Source organism: Stenella coeruleoalba (assembly GCF_951394435.1).
Source record: "Stenella coeruleoalba genome assembly, chromosome: 20".
Lineage (NCBI taxonomy): Eukaryota > Metazoa > Chordata > Mammalia > Artiodactyla > Delphinidae > Stenella > Stenella coeruleoalba.
In genome coordinates, this window is record NC_137166.1 from 10,313,971 (window position 1) to 10,336,561 (window position 22,591).

The following is a 22,591-nucleotide window of genomic DNA, read 5'->3' on the forward strand; positions in this document are numbered from 1 at the left end:
TTGAGTGAGTGTTTCTGCTTAGCTGTACTGAGAACAGCAACCAACCTGCAGCGTTCACAAAGTCAGAATCTAACCAAGATGCTGGGGAAATGTCTCCAGCCCTTTGAGCTAAACAGGAGCCTATACCAGGGAAATCTGACGACGTTACAGGGTTTATTATTGTTCTATTGATCTCCTATTTTGCCTACTCTTAAATAGAAAGAGAAATGACCTAACTTTGGCAGCCAGCCTCAAGTGTGCTAAAGGGAAGACATGAAGGGTTCCCACTCTAAGACTTGGGCTAAGGAATAAAGGGGCAGCAGGAATCAGGGAGAAGAAGGGGAGGAGAGAAAGATAATAAAGTCTGCTCAGGACTTCCCTGGTGGTGCAGTGGTTGAGAATCCGCCTGCCAATGCAGGGGACAGGGGTTCGAGCCCTGGACCGGGAAGATCCCACATGCCACGGAGCAACTAAGCCCGTGCGCCACAACTACTGTGCCTGCGCTCTAGAGCCCGTGAGCCACAACTACTGAAACTCCCGTGCCGCAACTACTGAAGCCCGTGCGCCTAGAGTCCGTGCTCCGCAACAGGAGAAGACACTGCAATGAGAAGCCCACACACTGCAAAGAAGAGTAGCCCCTGCTCGCCGTGACTAGAGAAAAGCCCGTGCGCAGCAACGAAGACTCAACGCAGCCAGAAATAAATAAATAAATAAATTTATTTAAATAAATAAAGTCTGCTCAGTCAGCTTCCCTTCTCTTCTTCAAGTGAGTCGGTTATTACTTAATTTATCAAGAAGATCTAAAAATATTGGGATTGGGCTTTATCCTGCCCATTCAGTTATTTTCACAGAGCACCTACTCTGTGCGAAGTCCTGTGAGAGATAACTTTGGAGATGCTAGTGCAATTTACATACTGACTGTCGCCTCTAGGAGCTTGAAAACGTTGGGGACTGTCGCCATGTCCATGAATAAGGGCCGCGATAACTCAAAGCAGGGACACATTGTTTCTGGAGGGAGGAATCTCGAATGGTTGTATGAAGGAGGAGAAATATAAGTTAGGATTCGAATTATCGGTGGGATGTGGGTGATGGATATGAGAGCGGGAAGGAGTCTCAGGCACAGAGAACCTTGTCGTAGACAAGGCAAGTGGGACTGCATCGTAGGGCTTCGTAAGTATTGCCTGGAGAGCCTGTTACAAATGAAGGTGGTCAGGAACCATCCTGAGAAATTCTGATTAACAAGGCCAGGGTGGGGCTTAAGGATGTGAATTTTAAGGACATGTCACGTGAATCTGATGCAGAGCGTCCAAGGACCACCCCTGGAGGAATGCTGGTCTAGAGGAGAGCCGGTGAACCCCAGAGGTAGCAGTATTTGTTGAAGGGCATTCCTGTAGAATAAACTTGGGAAGGTTGGTAGGAGCCATGCACACAGAAGGTCTTAAATGCTAAGTGCTTTATTTTGCCACATAGCTACCATTTCTTTTTTCTTGAGCAGTCACTATGAACTAGATCCTCAAAAGAACATTGTAAGAAACTTATTTTAGTCCGATGTAAGGTGAAGACCCCTAACCTTAGATGAGGGTAAGTGACATGTTCGTTTCCCCAAACAGTAAGTGGCAACACTGGGAATCAAACCCAGGTGGTTCAGTAGGTAATGGGTAATGGGGTCAATGTGATTAGAAATGAGATTGAGAACAATCGTTGGCTACATGATGAAACAGAAGAAATTGATGGTGGAGTGTCTCCTGAAACGGCGCAGACAAGGGTTAGGTACAAAAGACCTGCCCAGTGGAAGAGAGGGGAGATGTCGCAAGAATTCCTGGAACGTTTTGGGCGATTGTATCGCACGGGGTGGAGTGGGCCCATCGCACTTCTCAGTCACTCACGATTTCATCAAGTTGGCAGAGGCCTTGCATGGCCACTTCCGCAAACCCTGTCCCTCTGGGACTCAGAGTACGTGGGTGTTGTCAGCACTGTTGGTGATGTGCTGACCTCCAAGCCTCTCTGGCACACGGAGGAGCAGTAAATTGTTGAGAGGAAGGTGTTGAAGTCAGATGTCTTGGGTTCAAATTCTGACACTCCACTTCACTGCCTGAATGACCCTGGGCTAGTTTGTTTCATCTCTTGGTGCCTCCGTTTTCTCATCTGTAAAATGGAGAGGTAATATTGGCATCTTCAAGCAACGGATATGGGATTGAAATGAAATAACATATAAGAAAGGCTTAGAATCACTTCTGGCACAGATTAAACACTTACTATATGCTAGGATTTACTCATGTTGCTACTATTTTATTTTTGACTTTTATTTTTGTGCCTCCAGCTTCTAGGCGTTGTGAATCTTGGACACGCCTGTTGCTAACTTGACAAGCCACAGGCTTATTTGTTCAGCACTGAGAGAAGTTTCCGTATCAAGAGCCTGCCTCTGAGGGAACGGACTGTGGACAGTGGTCAAGGAGAAATTCCTCTTCTGATTAGTTTTATTGCCCCTGTGACATCTGAGGAGTATGAAGTAGGCTGGTAATTCAATCCTAGAAGGAAATTGGAATATTAAAGAAACAGCTTATTGTTGCAATCCCATCAAACTTGCCTCTTCCAGTGGCAGTGAGAAGCTCCATTGTGGGTAAGGTTTCCTTCTTACAAAGTGAGCAACACCCTGCTAAAGGGGAGGGAGTGTCTTCTCTTCTGAATCCTTTTCCCTGGCGCTCTGTGACTGTTATGTCGGTAACTTTTATATATGATTCACATTCGTTTAATGACTGTAGGATTGATATATTTTCCCCACACTGGGCAATGAAACCAGTTATATTTGTTGACTCTCATTAGACTTCTTATTTATGTATAGAGAAGTGGGGCCACTGACCACATAAATCATGGCCATCCCAAGAAGTCTGATGTAAAGAAAATAAGCTGAATTATTTAAAGAGCACCTTCGCAGCTTACAGTTCTCAGAGAAAGCTAAATGTAAGGTGGGAGCAAAAATATGCGCCTGAGACGTATATTTACAACTTGGGGAAGAAGAATCCAGGAGGGAAGAGGAAGTACAAAAACTATGGGCCCGTAGCCAAAACGGAGTTGATACATTTGAGGAACTGGGAGGCATTTGCGTGTAGTAGGCAAAGGGCAGCGGGCTGTGAGCGAGCAGAGAAACTTCAGGAACCAAGGTATATAAAGCTTGGACAGCCACGGTTTCATTTGGAATATGGTTGAAGCTGTGGAACATTTCTAAGCAAGACTGTAAGATATTATGACTTACATCTTTTAAAAATTCACTCTGGGGCTTCCCTGGTGGCGCAGTGGTTGAGAGTCCGCCTGCCGATGCGGGGGACGCGGGTTCGCGCCCCGGTCTGGGAAGATCCCACGTGCCGCGGAGCGGCTGGGCCCGTGAGCCATGGCCGCTGAGCCTGCACATCCGGAGCCTGTGCTCCGCAACGGGAGAGGCCACAACAGTGAGAGGCCCGCGTACCGCAAAAAAAAAAAAAAAAAAAATCACTCTGGGGTCTGGTAGAGAATAGATTCTAGAGGACAAAAGTAGAGGCAGAAGTTGGTTAGGAGGCTATGCTGTCAGGCTGTGAGTTAGAGTAGATACTCAGTGAATTGTGTAAAAATACTACATAATTCATTCTCCTAACATGCTTGAGCTGAAGAAAACTATGGATTACTCTGAAGTTAGTTGAAAATAAGTCATTGCTACCCCTGGAGAGTTACAGACTCTTCTTGAACTTCAAGATTTCTGAAAATTAGCTTGTGGCGTCATCAGCTCTTATGCCTGTGCGTGGGTGTAGCAGCTTCTGCACACCGTGGTCTGTGCGAACGGACAGCACTGCAGAACAGAGCACACTGACGAAAGGGAGAAGCCTGGTGTCTTAAAGAAAGGAGCCTTCTGTCAGTTGAAGGCCATTTATTAAAAAGATAATTAACCCAGAGGTACAAAGAGGTACAAAGTCCAGTGGAAGAGGGGGTGGGAAACTGGAGAAATGAAAACAAGTCCTGAGGTGTCATGGTTCCCAGCAGGAGTTGAACCAGGTGCTGGGGGGGAAGTGAGGACAGCAGGGCACACACTTCTTCAGGGCAGCTGGATCCATCTTGTGCAAGACTCAAGTCATGGACACGACCCACCCCAAGGGGACTACTTAGCATCAGGCGGCCTAAGCTAATTTGCAAACTCCTGACATTCTTAGAGTAATTGCAAGCCAATTTGGCCAAGGGCAAATGACTGCCAATGGTGAAGTCATTTTGCAGAATTTTCCTTGCTTACCCAAATCCTACAGCTGAAGGAAATAAGAGAAATTTAAGCAGTATATTGGACTCCCAGAGCAAAAGTCCTAAGGTAGAAAATGAACACCAACTTACAGAACCTTAGCCCTTCAGAAACCCATGGATTTAATGAATTCCAGCTTCTCTCCCCAGCTGACCCCAGTTTTCTTCCCTTCATTCCAGGCCTGGGGCTGCAAATTAGGTTTTTTAAAGTGTAGCTGAGCCTGCTTGTTGCCCACAGGCAAAGAAGCTCTGGTCGAAGGAGAGGAGTTATAAGGAGGTCTGATTTAGCTCAGAATTGGGGAAAAAAATGTTTTAGTAACCATAGCTGCCCCACAGTGGACAGACTGCCTTGTGAAATAATAATAATAAGAGGTTAACATTTATTGAGCATATACTATGCGTCAGACACTAAGTGCTTCACGTGCCTTATTTTATTTGGTCCACAGCATAGCTCGTTTTGCAGATGAAGAAACTATAGAAGGATGAAAGTTATGTGTCTGAGGTCACGTAATTATTCTACATCTTATCCCTGGGGTGGGGTTGGTAAACAGAGACTGCACGTTTGAAAGAACGAATGAAGGAATGAATTTAATTAAGTTCCAGAAATAGTTTTTGAAAAGCTACTCTGTGCCAGGCATAGTGTTAGGCATTTGGGAGTAAACAAAGACCAAGATGATCTAGATGATGGCTGGAAGATCTTTCCAGACTAATAGGAACGATTTAGGAGGTACTTTAGAATTTATAAAATTAAACATTTACAAAATTCCCAAAAATGTGGTGACAGCATTTGGTTGCATTTTCAGGTGGAGATGGATTTAGGAAAGACTTTCTGCATGAAAATGGCATTTCAACTGGACATAGAAAGATCATCTGGAGGGAAGTTGGAGACAGCTTGGGGACCGAGGAGTATTCCAAAGTATGGCATTTACCTTTTATTCATGTAATTCATAAAATTCATACATTTTATTCCTGAGTGTGAGGAATTCATGAGTGCTTTTTCTAGGAGGGGGTGATCTGAAAGTACCGAGAATGATCTGCTAGCTAGAAATGAAGAGATTTGGTTAAAAGCAAGAGTGATGGTCAGAGGCCAGTCTGATGTCCAGGAGAGTGGGAACAAGACCCTGGGTAGAAGTGATACGAGTTGGAGGAGAGAGGCAGGCGGCTGGAAGAAAGCTTTTAGAGGTAGCATCAGTGAGTCAGAAGTAGGCAGACTGACAAGGAAGACGGAACCAATGATGCTTCTTAGGTTTTGAAACCGATTAACTTGGAGGATGGTGGTACCATAAGTTAGGGACAGGAGACACTTTGGGGCCCTGAAGTCTGGGAGAAAGAAAAAGGAAGGAAAATTTGATCATGGATTCACCACGAGCATGAAAAACACTTCTCTTGCTTCCCTGCTTTCCACCATGGTGGAGGGGGGGGGTGTTGCTGATTGCTGTGTCCTAGTAGTCTGTGTAGCCAACTAGCATGTGTTAACTATACCACGTATTTCCCAGGTTGCCATGAACAAGACAACTTCAATCCTTGCCCCCCCTGGATTGCCCAAGTAACTATTAGCAGATGACAATTGTGGTAAAATCTTTGAAGGAAGGGTGTTAGCTTGAACAAGGCTTTGGCTAGGCTTCCATGAGAAATGCAGTTCCAGCTGATACCTGAATGCTAATGATGCCTGGAATACACGTTTTAACTCACATGCTCTGTTTTCTTGTGATTGGAGTAAAAAGCAAAAGATGTGGGCACTTGAAGCTGCTTGGACCTGCACTCCAACTTTCGATGAAATCCTCAATGCAGGCATAAAAGGTCTCATTGGTGGGAGGTGCTGACCACGTCTGTCTTCAATGTCTGCCCTTCCTTCTGTTGGCTGGACCCACTACCTTGTCAGTTGGCCTTAGGTTGCCTGGGTTATTCTTAAATTAAATTCTGAAAACACGCTTCATTTTCTCCGAAGCAATGACTTGGGGGAGACCAGAAATGATGCTGTGGTCAGAGAATGACACTGGAATGTAGGACTGAGGGCTGAGACTCTGGCTGGAGATCACTCAGCCTGCCCACAAATCTAAAAATGCACAGTTTGACTGTTATGCTGGAAAATATCTCCTCATGTGTTGGCTTCTGCCAACAGAAAAGAGAAAGCCCAAATCACGGATGGCAGCAATATTATTAATTCAGGAATCTTAGCGCTCCAGCCTCGCTCATTTTGCCCTAATGATTAAAAAAAAAAATCATTTCACAGTGAATTTGTCCTGTGCAGGTTAGTGAGAAAAGGGAAGGAAAAAGGGAAGGAAGGAGGCAGAAGGGTAGACTGAGGACACTCTCTGGGGACCCTTCAGAAATGCCGTGGCCCCTCCTGGGGCACCAAGCTGAAGTGGATTTGAAGGCTTATCCGTCTGTGCCACTTCTGTCATCTTTCCTGGGACGTAGCCTTGCCGGTTTTGTTGTCGGATGCCTTTTCCTCGTGGTGGAAGTGTGTGCCAAGGTTGATCCAAGGGGCTTGGAACTGGGCTGAGCTTTTCATCCCCACGATCAAAACATCTCAGCACCCTTCAGTTTTCTTATTGTAGAAAACAAAAGCACATTTTTGCCTGTAGAGATCATTGGACCCACAAAGGGGTATTCAGTCTAGTATCAATCCGATAAAATACCAGCCACCGGGGGGGAAAGGGCAATGTTCATATCGAATTCTTCTTGGTTTTCCTTTGTTCATGTATGATCTAGAATTGCTGAGATCTTCAAGGTATCTTTCATTGCAGGTTCTTTTTACAGGTGACATATGTCTTCATTCATTACCTGAGCACCTGCTGGATGCATGGTAATGGGTTGGGTCTGGTGAGCAATACAAAGTTAGCAGACATACGTTTCTTCCAAGACTATGCGTTTCTTGAGGGCAGGAAGTAAGGGGAACATAAATGCTTCTTTAGGAGGTTAAGATGTGGAGGTTATTATAACAACAGAAGACCTTTGCTGTTATCCTATCATTTGGCAAGCACTGTGCTATGCTAGGCTCTGGGGACCTCTGCTTTGTCATCAGAGAAATCGCTGTTAAAGCTCTCTGGGGCTTGGGGAGCAAGAATTCACTCCTGGCTAGAGAATGGGAGAGAGTTCCTTGGAGGTGGTGCAACAGAGCTGAGTCTGAAAGAACAAGAAATGGTTTTTATAGGCAGAGAGGGTGGGGTGCGGGATTTGAAGTTGGGGAGATGGCCAGGGTGGAAATAGAAAGGCACCTGGCTGGGCTGAACCTTTACAGAGAGCGGTGGTCATGTATCTTATAGGTATGACTGCCTTTGTTTTAAAAAATCTTTTATTAAAATAGCAATATAAAAACACATATAAATCACACGCACAGCTCAAGGAATGTTCATTAACTGGATACACTCACGTAACCCACATCCAGATGATCAAGAAACAGAACACTACAGGCCCCCGTCCCTCAAGTTCCACGACACACCTCAGGGTAAACTCTCTCCTGACTTTGCACAGCACAGATTCGTCTCGCTTGTCTGTGAATATCATATAAGTGGAATTACACAGAGGGTTGTTTTTAGGTCTCTGTCTTCCTCGCTCCACATCACACTGTGAGATTCATCCTGCTGTTGTGTGCAGTTGTGGTCTGTTCTCATTTGCTGCTGCATCGTATTCCGTGGCATAACTGTTCGACACTGTACTTATCCACTGCACTCTTGTTGGCATTTGGGTTGTTTCCACTTCGGGGAAATGATGAATCCACTTCTATGAGCGTTCCCGTATAATGTCTGTGGGTGAACACATTGCCGCATTTCTGTTGAGTATATATCTAAGAATGGAATTTCTGGATTGTAGGATTGAAAATCCCCTTTTAATAACAAAAACTCCCATCTCATATGATTCTAATTATGCTTTTAATATTCCTGGGTTGGGAAATATACAATGATAAATATCTCCTGTGAATTCAATAACACTTTTGAATCAACTGGTATATTATCAGTCACAGAAGTAGATGTCCGTGATGTATGTTGTCTGCAGACAAGGTTCAATGTACATATGGATACACAGACCCCTTGCAATACCTCTGAGTACCCAGTTGGGAGCCACAGACTTAGGTGAATCGTGGGGCGTGAGGCTAAGGAACAGTCGTCCGTTGAGTTCAGTGACGTTGCTGCTTCTCTGCGCCAAGCCTCTAGTCTTAAATCTAGTGGAATTTTTCCTTCTCTGTCTTTCTTTTTCCCTGAGAAAGCACATATGTGCGCCCCTAACTATACTACAGCTAAGACATTATTAGGAAGATGGTGTGACCAAATGGAATGATGATGACTTTGGAGGGGGATCTGGGCTTGAACCCACAACCTGCCACTTATTAGTTGTGTGAAGAAGGTAAGGGATGAATTTTCTATGAGCCTCAGTATACTCATCTGTAAACTGGAAATGAGAATACCTACCTAGGATAAGGATCATGATAATCCAATCAGTGGCTGTATTGTAAATGTCTAACACTCTGTCTTCTCCCTGAATGATGACTGCAGCATTGTTTTCATGGTCATTTCATCATCTTTTCCTACCTGTGTGTCTTCTCCTTGGGGTTAGGTTCTTCTAGGGGCACGTAGTACTCTTGTTTTGTCTCCTAACGCCTGCCCACCTCCTTATTATTCCCATAACTAAGGAGAAACATTTTTTTACTGAAGTATAGTTAATTTACAATGTTGTTAGTTTCAGGTGTACAGCAAAGTGATTCAGATATATAATACACACGTATGTGTTCTTTTTCAGATTCTTTTTCCATTTTAGGTTATTACAAAATATTGAATATAGTTCCCTGTGCCTGTTAATCTCAAACTCCTAATTTATCCCTCCTCCCCTTTCCCCTTTGGTAGCCATAAGTTTGTTTTCTGTGTCTGTGAGTCTATTTCTGTTTTGTAAGTAAGTTCATTTGTATCATTTTGTTTTAGATTCCACATACAAGTGATATATGGTATTTGTCTTTCTCTGTTCGAACTTACTTCACTTAGTGTGATAATCTCTAGGTCCATCCATGTTGCTGCAAGTGGCATTATTTCACTCTTTTTTATGGCTGAGTAGTAGTCCATCGTATATATGTACCACATCTTTATCCATTCATCTGTCGATGGACATTTAGGTTGCTTCCATGTCTCGGCTATTGTAAATAATGCAGCTATGAACATTGGGGTGAATGTATCTTTTTGAATTAACATTTTCCCCAGATATATGCCCAGGAGTGGGATTGCTGGATCATATGGTAACTCTATTTTTAGTTTTTTAAGGAACCTCCACACTGTTCTCCATAGTGGCTGCATCAATTTACATTCCCACCAACAGTGCAGGCGGGTTCCCTTTTCTAAGGAGAAACATTTTGATTGCTCAGCCCCACGTGCCCCAGGCATCTTTCCTTGTCATATCTAAACAAATATTTTGTGTCCATGATCTATTTTCATTAGCCCTGCTGGTGGCCAGAGCAAATTCGATAAGTTCATTTTAGCCTGCGTACCTGTGGTCGATTATGACTTCACCAGTTCCCCATCTCCCTAGACAGTTGCCTTCCATGTTTTAATCCAGAGAAAAGAATGGTGGACTTTTCAGTCCCATGGCAGGCTTCTGAGGGAGTCATTTTTGGTCAAAGGGGACTTTTTCCATCACTCTCTCAAAACATTCCCTGTAGGAGACCCCCTATGTAATCCACAGAGGGTGGTTTGCACCTGCAAGGTGATGAGCACTGTATTGTGTAGGTAGAATGTCCATGGAGAGATGCTTAGTGGGATGCTTGGGTGGAAATGGGGGGATGAGCTGGTGTTGCCATTAGCAGGAGCTCCACGGTGTGAGGTCAAGATGATAGAGAACAACATTTTCACATGGAATCTCCGCCCTTCAAAACAAAATCTGGTTTCAGAGCTAAGCTAGTGGAGAGTCAGATGGTCTGGTCATTTGTCTGGGATTGAGGTCAGACCCCAAGATGGTGGGAAGTTTCTGGCAATGGTTATGATGAGAGCTGAGGATCGAGAAGGCAGTTAGGAAGGAGTGACAGGTCACACCCTCATGGGGCACAAGAGCGGGACTTCTGGGAATGGATTTCTAGGCAGCCGTGACTTTTGATGAAGAGCAGTCAGATGTAGTTGTGTTTTGAAGCACACAACTCTGGATCCAGTCAGTCCTGAAAATATTCAGAGCGGAGAAGGCGGATTCTAACAACTTATTCATCTATCTGTAATGCCTGTTCTGACTGTTGTCCAACTGGCCTTAGACAGCATCAGTCTCCTCCAAGGTGAAAGGCAAGGGCTGCATTTTCTCTACCTTACTAGATACTTCTCTCCTCCCAGCTCTCTAAGCGTAGGTCTCCTGAAACTCCTGTAGACTCTCTCCCTCTCCCCCGCTCTCTGTCTCTCTCTGTCTCTCTCTGTGTCTCCCTCCCTCCCTGTGAAAATGTAAGTGTCTCTCACGAGCTTTCAACCGTAAATGTCCACCCTCGGCATACAGAGTGTGCAAAATTTAAATACGGGGAAAAAATCGCGATCACCGAAATCAAATGTTAGCTTCTTGAAAATCCTTCCATTAAAACAATAATCAGAAAATGCTTATCTGCTTGCTTGATATCAACTAATGTTAAAAAGCATATATCAAAGTTCTCTTGTAATTTCAGGGTTTGGAAATTAAAGGGGAAAAGAAGTTGCTGGGGAAAGTGTGTTAGAGTTTACTGAGCCCCAAATATCTGGAAAACAGTTTGAGATCCTTGGCCAAACTTAGAGCTCTGGCTGGGTTTTCATACCCCTGCTATTGACAGCTAATTTCTTGAGCAATTTATTTACTGTTTTCAAAAAAAAAAAAAAAAAATTGGCTGCCTGGAGCCACCTCAGATGTGCAGCCTATTCAGAAATTCCTGAGTTCAAATGTCTTAAGCTTTTCTGTTTCCTTCTTAGCTCTCAAAGAACATTCTAGCAACATGACTGATTATTTGTCTGTGACCTTTCACCAGTGGGCACAAAAATGGAGAGGCCCTGCTTCTGAAGATAAGGCAAAAATGCTTTATCTCTAACGCAGCCTTATTTCTCAAAAAACATTTTAAAAAAATTTTTTAGTGTCAGAAGGAAGAGAAAGCTTAAACTCTTTTGATTTTGACAGTAGAATTTAACTGCTGGTCTCAAGAGGAAATGTCTATGTCTGCTGAAAACTTGGAATCTGGAGCTTGAATCTGATTTCATTTGTAAAAAACCCAGTCATTAGGACAGGGGATTTTTAAGGCAGTGAAATTACTCTGTATGATACTGTAATGATGGATACATGTCACGATACATTTGTCCAAACCCACAGAATGTACAACATCAAGAGTGAACCCTCTTGTGCTATACAGCAGGGAACTGTACTCAGTACTCTGTAATAGCCTGTACGGGAAAAGAATCTTAAAAAAAAAAAAAGAGTGGATATACGTATATGTAAAACTGATTCACTTTGCTGACCACCTGAAACTAACACAACAATGGAAATCAACTATACTCCAATAAAAATTAAAAAAAGAAAAAGAGTGAACCTTCATGCAAACTATGGACGTTGAGTGATAAGGATGTACCAGTGTAGCTGCGCTGATTGTAATGTGGGTCCCACTGTAGCGGGGATGTTGCTAATGGGGGAGCTATGCACGTGTGAGGGCAGGGGGTATATGGGCAATCTTTGCACTCTCTGCACATGTTTGCCATGAACCTAAAACTGGTCTAAAAAAATTAAATCTTTAAAAAAAATCACCTGTTTAGTGTCTGAACTAGACCTTAAATCTAGGTCATTGTGCGTAAGTTGCTCTGTGAATAACTCTTTGTGTTCCTGCAAAAGAAAGCGTGGAGAGGAGGGTCACTAGCAGACTGACCCTGGGAAGCACAGGTGAAGAAGTAGGGTTAGGGGCGGGGGGAGGGGAAAAGCCACTAAGAGGGCCTCTCGTGAGCAGAGCTTCGAGGTGGGCAGAGCCAGTGATGGAAAGCATAGGCACCCTGGGTTGGGAAGCTGTCAGTGAGCTGAAAATAGCCCAGGTCAGGGAAGTCCAGGTGGCTCAGGGAGAGACAGGGAGGCGTTGGCAGACGGTGCTTCCTTACCTTGGGCAAAGTACATCATACCCTAAGCCCCCATTTTCTGATCTTTCACAAGAAGGAATTGCGTTTCCACACTGGGTCCCCCGGATGACGGGTATTCCTTAACAGAACAGTTCCTTGGTCAAGTAAGTTTAGGAAGTATTAGGTTAAACTATGTGTGTGTGTGTGTGTGTGTGTGTGTGTGTGTGTGTGCGCGCGCGTGCGTATTCAACTGCAGAACATCTCAGAGCCTTTAATGTCTAAGTGTGGGAGAGCGTGGATGGTGATTTTCTAAGATACTTGATCATAGATCCCCCATGATTGTTATTTTTTCTGACAACATCTGTTAATGTCCTGAGGATCTAATGGTCTGCGGTGTACGGTTTGGGACATGCCACACTAGACAGGTACACAAGTCCAGCCCACCTCCAGGGTTAACTGATAAACAAAAATTTTGGTTTCAGAGGACATTCAGAAGGCTGGAATCTGAAGGATTCCTGGCTCCCAAATCCCATTTTCGTCTTTTTTTTAATCCACTGGACTTCTGAGTCGGTTTTCTTTTGGCAAGAGCTTTCTGGAGTAAATACAAAACAGGAAAACTAGTATATTTAGGAGAAGGTGCTGGGAAGTCATATTGTGGGCGTGGTAGGGACAATTACAGGGGTGAAGGATCAAGAGAGCTGTGCTCCCAGTTCTACTGTAAAAACTCCTCCATGGCTTTGGGGGGGTGTTTTCAGGCCTCATCTCACCTTAGAATTCCCCGGGGAGCTTTTAAAGGAAGACCTATGCTTGAGACTCCCTCCTGGAGAGAAGGATGTGATTGGTCCGAGAGAGAGCCTGGGCATCTCTGTTTTTTAAAAGTCCCTCAGGTGATTCTCATGTATAGTTAGGGTGGAGACCTACTTTCTTGGAAGAAGAGTTTTATTTCTTGTTTATTTTTCTTCAGTGTTTTGGAATGTTGTCAGAGAATCGTATAGGCCAAAATTTGCTTCAATTGTGATAAAAATATAAAGACTCTCAGGATGTGATATTTCCAAGGGAAGACAGAGGGAACTAACATTTGTGATTGCTCTGCTGTGCAGAAGACCCTGTGTATATATCCTTTTATTACACACACACACACACGCACACACACATCTTGTGAAGAAGGCTATTTTGAAACTGATTTGCTCACAGGGACTCTGAATTCAGTTCCTACTGCTGCTGTGCAAATTCCCACAAGCTTAATGGCTCAGAACAGCACACATTTATTACTTTACAATTCTGGAGGTCAGAGGTCCAAAATGAGCCTTAGTGGGCTACAGTCAAGGTGTTGGCAGGGCTGTTCCTTCTGGAAGCTCTAGGAGGGTCTAGGGGCTTTTCGAGCCCTGAAAGGAGCTGCCTGCATTCCTTGGCTGTGGTCCCTTCCTCCATCTTCAAAGCTAGCAATGTCCAGCTGAGTCCTCCGCATGCTGGCGTCTCTCTGGTTCTCTTCTGTCTCCTTTTTCCCCATTTAAAGACCTTGTGATTACATTTGGCCCATCTGGAAAATCCAAGATAATCTCCCTATGTTAATGTCAGCTGATTAGCAACCTTAATTCCATCTGAAATCTTAATTCCCTTTTTGCCATGAAACCTCGCATGTTCTCAGGTTCCAGGGGTTAGGATGTGGACATCTTTGTGGTGGTGTCTGTCACTCAGCCAATCCAGACACTGAGGTTCCTGCTCTGTGTTTGAAGCTGGGATGATTGTCAGAGCTCAGCCTTCAGGTCACAGCACTATGGAGCCATTTGCTTCATGGTTACTTTCAAAAACATTCCTTAATTGATTTGTGAAAACATATCATGGTGAAACTGGGGGCAAGTCTTTTAACCATGCTGATATGACTTCAGTTCACTGTTCTGTCCATCTCACTGGGATGACATCAGAGTACAATGTATATGGAAACCTACTTCATAAGTAATAAACCACCAACCCCTCTAAGAGATGGTCATTAGCACAGATCACACCAGTGGGGGAACCAGAATACAATTTTTGCTTCATTCACTCAGTAAGTAGTCCACTGGGCCATAAGCTTATTGAAGGTACGGACTGGATCTTATCTATGCTTCTCTTCCAGTCTAACCAATTCCAAAACAGAGGAGAAATTCCACACTTGCTGCAGAATTGAGAAATAGGTAAAAGGCTGGGTGGAAGATTGCTAAAACCCAAGAGGAATGCAGGAGTAGATAAGCTGAAGTTTCTTGCCTTGGGGGATTAAAGAGCTAGAAGAGGCAAATGGAAACGTGCAAATAGTAGAGTGGAATCTAGTATTATAAGAGAAGCAGAAGGAAACAGTTCTGGAGTTTCCAAGGACGGAGATTTCAGGACTGAATTGAGGAAATCAGGCAATGCTTAATTGACACTGTGACATCGGTGACAGGGCTTTTAAAATTCATGGAACTCACTTCCCATCCCAGGGTAGACATTGCTAATCAATCTTGGACTCTTTCCCACCAAGCCAATGCTTAGGACCACCCACCCATTGTTTGAAATTGACAAGCAGGTTGAGCCCCATTTATCCTATTGGATTCTAGGTAGGATTTCTCTACTGGCAGTTCAGGAGATAAATTTTGCCTGAAACTCACTGATAGCAAAGTGTTATCTTAAGGTCCCCTTGGGCATCTGTAGTAAAGCAGCTCACTGTTTGTAGATTTCTCTGGATGAACGTTCCCAGCAGCACAAAACTTTCTTTATGCCTCAGCACAAATTTTGTTCTGATTGAGAGCCAGGGTTGGAAGGCTCTGTTTATACCCACAACCATGTAATTTAAGGGTCTGTTGCTGACCCCGTTGGTAAGAAGCATGCACTTTGAAAGCACACTGACATATGAGTAACCACAGCCTGAAACAATGGCCCACTTGTGAATCTGTTTGCACATAATTGCTCACTGCTCTGTCGTAAAATCTTGGTGACAATGTGATGAGGTACATTCCCAAGTTTGCTCAGAGGACACCCTGTGTGTCTCCATCCTCGGCATGGCAAGGGAGGATTCCCCAGACAGAAGCTTTTGGGTTAATATAGAGGGCATGAGGAGAGAATAACCCTGGAGGGTGACAGGGCCTTATTCTCTGTTCTGGAAGGGTCTTACTCCTCAGCACTTGAGAGAGGACTTCTCCCATTAAACACGATTCACTTGACCCTGAGTCTGGGACAAAACTGAAGGATAGGATTATGCAGACTCACTTGGCATGGTCTCTTTCTGCTCTGAAACCATGACATGTCATTTACTTTTCAGCAAAATCATGCAGAAACCTGTGGTCCAGAATATTCACCTGAAAAAAACAAGTCTCTCTTCAGCTGAGGGTTTCCATCTTTTAAAAGTGGAAAGCATTTTTTAAAAAGCATTTTTACCTTCATCATAACTGCGAATAATTTTCTGTGTGTTGCTACAGATATACAGTGTTGTTATCAGACTGACGGGTAGTTATCTGGGAGGATAATCTGTGCTTCCACAGAAAGGAGAACAGCATCCTGACCTGGATCGTAGGCTCCGAAGTAGGAGATTGGTCTGTTTTGGTTTTTTTTAAATCCGTTTTCCTGTTTATCTGCAGGAATTAGACCAATAATAGCCAGGTGATTGCCTCCTATTTTCACTTATCAGCCACTTAGTGGGAGTTTTGAGCTGGTTCTCCAGGTAAGAAAAGTGTAGTGAGGACGCTTAACTGGGCATTCCAGGTACTGATTCTGGCTGATCTAAGCAGAAAAGGATTTATTAAAAGGGTATTTTTAGGAGGGCTAGAAACCAGGCTCCGATTTACACAGAGACAAAGATCAAAACCATGCCCTAGAACTGGTTCGGCAGAAAAGCACAAGCCCTGAATACTTGGACTTACAGCCCTGTAGTTGTGTCCTGGGAGCTCAAGTTTGCTGCAGCCTCTATTGCTGCCTGAGATGGTCCCACTTCCTGGTACCGCTGGGTCCTGTTTCAGAGTCCATTGTGGGTGCATCTGATTGGCAGAGCCTGGGTCACGTGTTCACGCTGTAGCTGCAAGGGAGTCTGGGAAAAGAAGTACCTGACATTTGCAGCTTCTGTAGTGGGACACAGGGAGAATTCTCCAAACTTAGAAGAAAGTTGAGATGCTGGGAAGCCAACAAGCTTGAAAAGTGTCTACCAGAAGGGATTCAAGACAGAGTCACCAGGATGTGCACAATCATAGCTGCATAAAAGATCACTCAGACACAGCCTGGCCCTCTCAGATCTTATAGTTCATTAGAGGGGGTGGGTCACAGCCTGTTCTGACTTATCTTACAGTTATTCTTGCACAATTCAGTAAATAAAGGTATTTGGAGGCTAGAGAAGACAGATGTAACAGCTTGAAAATTATTACAGTATTTTGAAATAGAATTTAGATATAATTATTTGAAAGCAGCACCTGCGTTTTTAAAAATGTATCACAAGAAAATGGTGAGTGGGTGTTAGACTTATCTTCCGTGGCACAGTTTTTTCCCATTTTTTGAGAAAAGTGGGCTTTGGAGAATGGAGTATTTGTGAGGAGATGACCCTCTTCTGATGGGTATGTGGATCTCGCATTTCTAAGTTTGTTTAGAGAGATGCCCAATAAAGCCTGAGCCTAAGGAGGAATAGGAGGTGAGGCTACAAGTGAATTTTATTCCTGCTGTTAGTCAACCAAGGAAGAGATTGGTTTAGACAAACCACAAAGGAGACATGGATCTCTCGCTTTTGGGCTCAGTGTTTAGGTAGAGCATATAAGATCTCAGATACGTAGGCATGAACTCCTAGGTGCTGAGAGTTAAAGAGAGGCGAGAATTTTGGAGTTGCCTTCAGCTACATGGAGCCACAAGCCGACAGTGAGCTGGTCATTCTCGGTGAACAGGTTATCTGCGCTCTAGGTACTCTTGGTTTTGGTGTTGATTTCCCTTTTAGCAAAGTCGGATGCGACTCTTCTGACATTGTCTCAGTTAAGTTATGGGGTATAAAGAGAAGGGTCTTTTGTCCACATTTAGGCTAAAGTATGAGTCATTTCTCCTGCTCCAACCCTACCCAAGGCCAGTGGGGTGGACGCACCAGGACTCCTATAAGAAATATAAATCTTAGGGCAGAGTCAGAGCCGCAAAGTCTAGCTATCCTTCTCAACCTAAGTCTCCTTGCAGTGGTGAGCTTGATGGTTCCAAATGTTATAACTGATAAAGACGAGAAAGAGGGAGTTCTTTATATTACATATGAGAAGTGAGGGAGCGTATAGCCCTAGAGAAGATGACGAAGCACGAGATAAAATGTGGCACTTGCCGCGTCAGCCCTCAGCACTCGGTTGTACCAAAAGCTGGGGAAGAATACTGTTCAACGCCACTACCCTCTGTTCTCTCTATAAAAGGAGAGGTTTTTTTGTTTTATTTTATTTCTTTAACATCTTAAAAGGAGAGTTTTTGTGGTACTCTTTGGAAGAAAGACTTCTCATTCTTTCTTAAAGATGTCGTCCCAAATCACTCTCGCTTCTGATTGGTAGTGGTGGCATTTGGCAAATCCTCTGGTTTGGCCACTTTTGCAAGGTTTGCTTGATTTCACAATTGCGGTTTTTCTGCAGGATGACATTATTTGATCTAGTAATTTTCATGCAAATGAAAGATTGAAAGGACAGGCCGCGGAGTGAGATACCAATGTCCTGCATTTTGTGTGGAAATCAATTTAAAGGAGGGCTAAAACCCCAGTGGACAAGACTGTTGACTAGACATTCCTTATAAGAAATACAGTTGAGAAAAACTGAAAAAAAGACTGATGGCTGAGTGCTGACCACAACCCAGACATCTGTCATAGTTCCCCCCCCGCCAAGCAAATCCTCACTGCAGCCTTACAAGGAAGGAATTATTATTGTATCATTGACAGTTTATGGATGAGTTAAACCTGGTAAAACCCTTCTGGTAGAAATCTGCAGAGAGGTTTAGCGTTTTGTCTCCCTGCCAGCCTCTCCAGAGCCATCTCACACCACCTTCTTTCTCCCTCTCTGTTTTCTAGCCACATGGATCTTCTTCCATTTCTTTGGTTTTGCCCAGCCTCCTTCCGCCACAGGACACTGGGGTGTGCTCTTCCTTTTGGAATATTCTCTTTGTATTCTTACCATACCCTTTGCTTAGTTATTGCCAGTTTCTCCTCCTGGTATCCATGCATTCCAGCAGGATGTCCCTGCCATTCCAGTTCTACAGCAGGTTTCTACTTTGTAGCACATTCCTCTCCTTCAGGGCCTTCTTCCTGGTTTATAACTTGACCTCATTGAAATCATCCCCCCACACCGTCCCCCCAGGGGCAGCTCCCCCATTAGACGGTAAGCTCCACGAGATCAAAGTCCATGCCGGGCGTGGCTCACTGTGCATCCCCAGCCCCGTCTCACCGAGTGCCATATCACTGGTCCTCAGTATTTGTTAAAGGAGCAAAGGGGGTACATTTAGAGCAACGTTCTCAGAGGCTTACTGATAATTTAGTGGCAGAGCTGAAATTCAGACCTAGTCTCTTGGATTCCAAAGTCAGTAAATAGTGGTGTAAGGATGTGCACTCTGGCCTGAGGACCCGTGTTTGAATCCTAATGGTGTCACTCCCTAGCTTTGTGATCTTGGGTGGATTAATTAACCTTCTGTGACAAAGCTTCTTTATTTTTAAAAGGTGGTTAATAAAAGTAGCTGCCTCAAAGAGTTCCTGTGCCCGGGGCTGCGTCATCACCAGTGTTATCGTACCATCCTTCTCTATTAGGATATATGTAGCCAATGATTATATAGCATGACAAGGGAAGTATGTACACAGTGCCTTGGATGAGGAAGCTCTGAATGCTGTCCAGGGGCATCGGACCAGGATTAACTTCCTAGAAATGTTAGCAGCGGAGCTTGGTCCTAAGCTAGATTCAGAGAGAGGCATTAAAGACCCCTCAGAACCTCCACTTCCGGCAGCCTGGCAGATTGGATTCAGAGGCTGCCTATTGTGGATTGAATTATGTCCTTCCCCCAAGTTCATACACTGAAGTCCTAATCCCTAGTATTTCAGAAGGTGACTGTATTTGATGAAAGGGACTTTAAATAAGTAATTAAGTTAAAAGGAGGTCGTTAGACGGGCCCCAATCCAGTAGAACTGGTGGCCTTCTAAGGAGAGGATTTGGACACAGACATGCACGGAGAGAAGACCATATGAAGACACAGGGAGAATATGGCCAACCGTGAGCCAAGCAGAGAGGCCTCAGAGGAAACCAGTCGTGACTACACCTTGCTCGTGGACCTCTAGCCTCCAGAATAGGGAGGAAATTAATTTCTGTTATTTAGGCCCCTCAATCTGTGGTACTTTGTTATGACAGCCCTAGCAAACTGACACAGTGACCCTATGGGCAGTGCAAGGCTGGAATTTGGGGTGGAGACCCTCAAACCAGGAAGTGCTGCTTCAGTGTGAACGGGGCAGTAGAAAAGCTGTGCTCCCTAGTTGGGGGGACAACCAGGAGCTTGGTGCTGTTTGGGGGTCTGTATAGGGGAAAAAACCTTCCCAACAGGAAACAAAGTCACAAGTTTGTGCCATACTTGGGTGTATAATCTGAATTTTCACTATCAAGTTGTCATTGGAATTTGATTCACAAAATAATTGGTCTTAAAAATAATGGTGGTGGGCTTCCCTGGTGGCGCAGTGGTTGAGAGTCCGCCTGCCGATGCAGGGGACACGGGTTCGTGCCCCAGTCCGGGAAGATCCCACATGCCCGTGAGCCACGGCCGCTGGGCCTGCGCGTCCGGAGCCTGTGCTAGGCAACGGGAGAGGCCGCAACAGTGAGAGGCCCGCGTACGGCAAAAAAAAAAAAAAAATGGTGATAGAATTAAATCTAAATATTTCGATAATCATAATAGATGTAAATTTCTTAATTCATGTGTTAAAAGATAGCAATTCTTAGACTGGGAAAAAAACCTGCCACTTTTTGTTTACAAGAGATATTTTAAATGTATCATAACATGGAAAAGTTGAAAGTCAAAGGATGGAAAAATATATATCAGGCAAAACTAAAATGGTCATATTAATGTTGGACAGAAAAGATTGTAAGGTAAAACACATTATTTGGATTCGTCTAATCCTAATACAAGGAAATCACTAACCAGAAAGGAACTAGAAAGTTGACCCTGAATGTGTATAAGTAACAAGATAATCACAAAATATTTAAAACAGAAAATGGATGGAATTACAAGGAGAAATGGGCAAATACAAAACTGTACTAAGAGATTGAAGCATATTTCTTGTAGATACCAATAGATTAAACAGACAGACATCAGTGAAAATACAGATCTGAGCAACACAGTTATGTAATGGGCACATATAGAAGGCCATATGTTTGGCAATTTTAATGCATCACTTCAAACAGAGCATTGCTCAACTAAAAAAAAAATCCATAGTGGAATTTAGAAAATATTTAGAACCAAATAACAATACAAACACTATATATCAAACACTTGAGGGACAGGCAGACATGGCATTTAGAGTGAAATCTTGGGCTTTACATTAACAGATAAGAAAGATTAGATTCAAAATTAATGAAAAATCACTCAACTAAAGGATATGGGACCATCCACCAAAATGAACCAGCTGATGCTTTGGGTCCTCTGTCTTTGACCTCCTTGCCTCCAATGATGCCTTTCTTCACACTATTCTACTGTCTTTTGTCATTGTTCCATCTTAGATCTTGCCATCTCAAGATCCGTATCTTAAATCTTCCAAGTTAGTTTCTGCCCCGGAGTCTGCACTTAACTCTCCCCTCTACCTGGAATCTTCTTCCTCATTTCATTTAGGGTTCTTCCCAAAGGTTTCTTCCTCAGAGATGGCTTCCTTGACTCTTTTATTCAAATAGTACCTCTGACCATCATTCTTTATCCCTAGACTATAGAACATATATGTAATATAATAAGAAATCATTAGTGATACCTATCACCCATCCATCTCTCTCTCTCTCTCTCTCTCTCTCTCTCTCCATCCATCCATCTATGCCTATCATTTCTGCTCATTTATTACCCCCGCTGGAGTGTAAGCTCTGTGAGTCCATGGTTGTTGTCTGTCTTATTCACAGTGGTAGCTTCAGCATCTAGAACTGAACCTGGTGACTGATAAGGCTTAGAAATATTTTTGATGAAATCAATGGATGAATTAATCTACGCCATTCATAAAAATACTAAATATCTGATTTGAAGGGAAAAATTATTCATAATTTCTCTCCAATAATTGAATTTCTCCTTTGGAATGTTTTATAAAAGTAAATCTTTTAAGTGCCACGCACAATTATGAAATATGTTCCCGGGACCTTATACTTTTATAAAACCGTAACTGAATGTGTAGTTTTGATGACATTTGACTGGGAAAGCACAGTATTTTTATGTGAGTTGACATTATCACTTTCAAGTCTTCTTCTAAAACATATCCTTGATAAGAAAATCACAGCTGGGGGGAGTAAGGAAGCGCCTTCAGTTCATTTGTTTGGGAATTAATTATTATGTCATTATTTAAAGTATCAGCAGTCTACTTTACCCAAGAAAACGTGTTTTCTATTATATAAAGAATTGTACTGTTTGGCACTGTGCGCACTCTTAGAAGTTGCATTTGTAGTTTATAGTTTTTGGGTAGCACCCCTTAAAATTTGTAATCATATTGTTGAAAACTGTTTTATGGCCTGAAAGTGCTATATATTGCGAAAGCTAGGCAGAAAAAAAATACTATCTTTTGTAGCACCAAGCCCTCTTTAAACCAGTTATTTGAATTTTTTTCCTATTGTGGAAGGGACATGTAAACAACAAAAAAATTAAATGTTTGCCCAGAAAATGATGCTTGGTAACATTTAACCATTCCTCTCCCCATCTTGCTTTCAATGGTAGCTCTGGGGCCAACACACTCACTGTGGTTCAGTGTATCTTATTCCAACACAGATTGGCTTGGGTCCCTGCCCAGTTGTCCTGGAGAAATACAAAAGCAGGGATCAGCACAAGTTTTCATGAGGCCTGAAGAATTGTTCCCATGTGTATTTCTCCTTCATTTCTTTCCCCCTTCTCGTCCCGATTGTGTTCAAACCTGCTCTCTGGTCCTCTTTCAAGATCTCATCTCAAAAGATCCCCCAGTATCAAGAGAGCTTATTTTTATCTGCTTATATGTTTAAAGTTTGCCAAAATTGAAGGTACCTTGAGGAGGCCAAATTTTTCCTATTGAGAGTTCCCAGAAAGATTTTGTAAGGATTGCAAAAAAGTTTCCCTTGTACCATGTCTCAGAATAGGCTGGGTTATGCTGAAGGAACAACCCCTCCATCTTGATGGCCTCACAGAACAGAGGCTTACTTCTTGCTCTGTCT

The 22,591-nt window shown here is 43.5% G+C and overlaps 1 long non-coding RNA gene across 2 annotated transcripts in view; it reads left to right on the forward strand.

Annotated features, from left to right (window-relative positions):
* The window catches only part of LOC307178707, a 369,464-nt gene that overhangs the window by 334,198 nt on the left and 12,675 nt on the right, over nucleotides 1–22,591 (forward strand). Inside the window, exons 8-9 of one of the 2 annotated variants that reach the window (XR_013825265.1) lie at nucleotides 2,300–2,599; nucleotides 5,040–5,152. This is a non-coding gene — a long non-coding RNA (uncharacterized lncRNA). The remainder of the gene's footprint in view (nucleotides 1–2,299; nucleotides 2,600–5,039; nucleotides 5,153–22,591) is intronic. The other variant, XR_013825266.1, reaches the window with a different exon arrangement.